This window comes from Ceratotherium simum, chromosome 18, assembly GCF_057802395.1.
Source record: "Ceratotherium simum simum isolate JZ-2026a chromosome 18, ASM5780239v1, whole genome shotgun sequence".
In the NCBI taxonomy this organism is placed as follows: domain Eukaryota; kingdom Metazoa; phylum Chordata; class Mammalia; order Perissodactyla; family Rhinocerotidae; genus Ceratotherium; species Ceratotherium simum.
In genome coordinates, this window is record NC_141917.1 from 17,578,975 (window position 1) to 17,583,685 (window position 4,711).

Sequence of the window (4,711 nt, forward strand, 5' to 3'; positions counted from 1 at the left end):
ACACCAGGGACGTGCACACACAGAGGAAAGACCATGCAATCACACAGGGAGAAGGTGCCATGTGCAAGCTGAGGAGAGAGGCCTCAGGAGAAACCATCCCTGCTGGCACCTTGGTCTTAAACCTCCAGCCTCCAGAATTGTGAGAAAATATCTGTTGTTTAAGCCACTCGGTGTTTGCTATTTTGTTATAACAGCCCTAGCATACTAACATACTTAGGTTCCTTTACTATTTTTTGACATTTTAATAAGCTACAAAATTTTATTCTGAAATGAAAATACATCTTAGACACAGTTGCCAAGTTAACTTTTGAGTATATCTTGACATTAGAGAACGAAAATTGAATGCACTATGAGGTTTAGGCATAGTTAAGATGAAAACAGTCTTACAGCCTTCTGAGTATATCTCAGTTATAAAATAATGACATTTATGCTCTTAACTTGCAATGTACAATTTCTTAAAATTATTGCTTTTTTAAAATCTGAGATAGCTAAAATTTTAATAAATCAGAGCTATCTGGGAAGGTAATAAATACTCCTTTAAATGAATGCTACTGCAAGTATATTTGCTAATTTATATGATATTAAAATTCTTAATTATATAGCAATTATAATATGCCTTCTGTTGATTAACTGGTATTTGAAAATAAGTATATTTTTCTCTCTAAGCAGTGTTTTGGAAAAAGTGCATTGAATTCCAGGAACACAGCTCTAGTCATATTTTTCTTTGCTAACTTGCACTTATTTTTAGAAATCTCATCAGAAGACAGTAGAATAGGACTTGGACCAAAACTCCAGTGAATACGACTTTTCCTTACTCCATTTTGGTCCACATGTTCACTTACAACCATTGTTTCTCTACAGACTTTCCACTTAATCTATTAAAAATTAATACAATGGAAATTCTCTCAAATGTTCAGCTTTACTTTGGAATTTCCCAATGATTACAGCATTATGCAAATCCGCTTCTTCCAGTCTGAGTGTTTCATCTAGTAATTTGAGGAAAGGAAATGCTGGTGCCTGGGGAAGGGAGGACTTCTTTAAGATCCTTGGTATTTCCCAATGTAGTATTTGATGTGACTTACTCAAAATCTGTGGGATGCAGCTCAAGCAGTGTTTAGAGGGAAATGAATAGCTATAAATGCCAATGGGAAATATACCGTTTCTGGATGATCCTTTTCCAATTGGCTAACGAGATTGTATTTTAGTGAGGTGATCCAGATTATTTAGTGGGACAACAGGCAGAATATCTTTATTCTCATCCTCAGTACTCTTTGCTTTAGAAAAATGTTTGGTGTGGCACTTTTCAATCTGTGATCCTGTCCTGAGAAGAGCTGCAATACAGGCTTCATTGACGTACCTATTTCATTTTTCTTATCTTCAACATCCACTTCCTCTTTATCAGAAATCTCTGTAATTCTAAAGGGAATTCCTCTTTCAGATGGAGTTCAGAAACTGCTGACTTGCATCATCAGAATAACTTTTGAAATCATTAGTGACTTAGAATTCACTTTTCCATAATCTTTTATACTGATATTTACTTGTTCTTTCCAGTGGGTGACAAACAGTTAGCTCCAATCTTCTGAGCTTCCTTCACTGGCTGTTAACAAAATATCCACAGTCTGTTTGTGGTTTATCACGAAAAGAGTGGTTGTCAGATCCTGTTTCACAGATCCATTCATCTTTCAAACCCATTCTTTCTTTCTTTTTTTTTTTTTGTGGTGAGGAAGATTAGAGCTAACATCTGATGCCGATCCTCCTCTTTTTGCTGAGGAAGATTGGCCCTGGACTAACATCCACGCCCATCTTCCTGCCACAGTGTGACTTAAGCAGTGCGTAGGTCCGTGCCTAGGATCTGAACCCATGAACCCCGGGCCACCAAAGTGGAGCACACAGACTGAACCACTATGCCACTGGGCTGGCCCCCAAACCCATTCATTCTTGCTACTTTCAAGATGATCTACATCTTTCACTCACTTTTGTCTTATTCTGGGGGCCATGGCCTCATCTTCAGTTTTTTCAGGGACCCTGAGGCCCTGCCACAGCTTTCAACCCACACAGCCTTGCTCCATGGTCATTTCACTGGAGCCCTTGCATAGGGGAACACAACTTCCTAAAACTTGTTATTCTTTTTTCTTTTTTTAATTTAGAAAATTTTACGATATATTTGTATAAAAATAGGAATTTTTGAGAAGTTCTTTGTATTTAGTAACCGATTTGTTCTATTTTTCTTTATACCTTTCTGTTTCAGACTATACAACTATTTCTTAGCATTTTTTGGTAGTGCAATTTTGCAGAAGATGCATTCTTTAAAATTTTTTTCTGTCATTTAGTTTATCTCTATTTTTAAAATATGTTTTATAGGAAAGAGACTTCTAGAGTTTTTTTCTTTTACCTCTTTAAAGATTTAATTTCATTGTCTTCTGATTTCCATTGTTTCTATGAGAATTCAGCTATCATTTTACCATCAATTCATTCCATATCTTTATTTTCCCTGGCTTCTTTTACAATTTTTCTTTGTCTTTAGCTTCCAGTAGTTTGATTCTGGTATACCTGGCTTTGTTTTTATTTGTATTTATCACACTTCAGGTTCTCTGAATTTCTTGGATTGGGGGGTTTTGGTTTGTTTGTTTTCAAACATTTATAAAATCCTCAACCTTAATCTCTTAAAATATTTGTTGTGACCTATTCTCTCTTTCTTTATTCTCCTCCTGAGTCTCAAATACTTGTATATTTGAATGGCTTGATATTGTCCCATGGATTTCAATTGACCTATTTTTGTGTCACTCTTATTTTTGTGCATTTTTTAGGATAAGTTCTATTGTCACATCTTCACCTTTACTAATTCTTTCCTCTGTCCTGTCTATTCTGGCCATACCATATCAATGTAGTTTGTAATAGAGTGGGGTTTGGGCTTTTTGGTGACTTGCTTTGTGTTAAGTGAACCATAGATTGGGAAATCCTGTGGTAATAGACTGCACTGCTTTTTTGCTTAGTGTGAGACCGGGGATGCTTGAGGCGTTCTCTCCATGTGTTCCTGCCCCACCTTCAGCTTTTAGCAGCCCCAGGAAGTCTTTGCTACAGATGGGTTTCTCCCTCTGCTTTTGTTCCTCTCTTGGCAATAGGGCATTGCTTGCTATTCAATGTAAGACTTATAGCGGGCTGGCCCCGTGGCTTAGCGGTTAAGTGCGCACGCTCTGCTACTGGGGGCCCGGGTTTGGATCCCGGGCGTGCACCGACGCACCGCTTGTCCAGCCATGCTGAGGCCGCATCCCACATACAGCAACTAGAAGGATGTGCAACTATGACATACAACTATCTACTGGGGCTTTGGGCAGAAAAAGGAAAAAAAAAAGGACGAGGATTGGCAATAGATTTAGCTCAGGGTCGGTCTTCCTCAGCAAAAAGAGGAGGATTGGCATGATGTTAGCTCACGGCTGATCTTCCTCACCAAAAAAACAAAAAAAAAAAAACAAGACTTATAGTGGAGAAATGATGTTTTAGTTTCCTTGCTGCCAATGCAACCTGAAGCAGGCCCTGCCTCCTTGAGCCTCAAGTCTTCGGCTTTCTCAGCATTCCTACCTGTCCACAGCAAACAATTGCTTCCTCTTATTCAGTACAAGCTCCTGAACCCAAAGAGATTTCCTGGTAGTCTCTCAATTGTAGCAAGTGTTTGCCTCATAGCAATGCACAGTCAGAGATGACTGTGTTTCCTGCTCAGTCTTCAGGGGCAGATAGCTTAATGCCATGAATTTACAGAGTCTGTGGTAGGTAAATTTTCTGTACTCCCCATAGCAGCAGAGAGCTTTTGTTTTGGGTCGGTACAGAGATTTTCTGCCCCACTTCCAGTGGTAACCAGGCTTGGCCTTTTATTGATGTATAGATTTGGGAATACTGTTCATTTTTCTGTCTTTCTCCCAATGATAGATAGCTTTTGCTTCATGGCAGTGAAAGATCTGGGGCAGATGGGGTTTCCATTTTCTCCCCCAGGAGCAGAGAGCTGCTTTTCTCATCACATCAAGGCCCACGGTGTTTGTGGATGGTTTTCCTACACACTGCTCAGGGCAGCCAACTACAACCTTGTAATCATGCAGGATTTGGTGAAGAGGCACATTGCTTTACATCCCCTTCCTCCACCCCCAGACACTGGCAGGCCATGCATCCTGTGCAGTTGGTATTTCCATCATTCCTGTTCTCCGTCCTTCTCATAAACACTTGACTTGCGAAAAAGGTTGACAAGTAGAGGGAAGTCTCCTCATATGTATGGTGCTTTCCAGGATTTCAAATTATTATGCTAGCCTATAATTGGCCTGTAATAATTCATTAAAATTTAATGTTTTCACCCAACTTAATTTTGTAATAGCTATGTCTATTTCCCATTGTCCTGTCTTATATGAAACACTTTATGTGTCTCATCCTTTCTCAGAAAGACATGTTACCAGTTGGAATTTTTTTTCACTAGATATCCTTTTGATCTTACCCTTGTCCTGAAGATCAAGCCTGTTCTCATTTTTAAAGTGATAAAGTTTACTTGCTGCTATGTTTTATGGGGGGGGAAAAAAAAGAAATATCACTTTTAATTTTAAAACATAATTTTAGAAAGATGTAAGTTGTTAACATATAAAATTTGCCTGGTTTGCACCTTTACTAATAGGTACTTTAGCCACAGTTTTGTTCTGATTCTATCTCATAGTCATATAAAAATACAGATGTT

The 4,711-nt window shown here is 38.6% G+C and overlaps 1 pseudogene; it reads right to left on the reverse strand.

Annotated features, from left to right (window-relative positions):
* Positions 1–885: 885 nt before the first annotated feature.
* On the reverse strand, positions 886–1,692 carry LOC101404346 (UBX domain-containing protein 2A pseudogene; annotated as a pseudogene).
* Between the last annotated feature and the right edge of the window lie 3,019 nt (positions 1,693–4,711).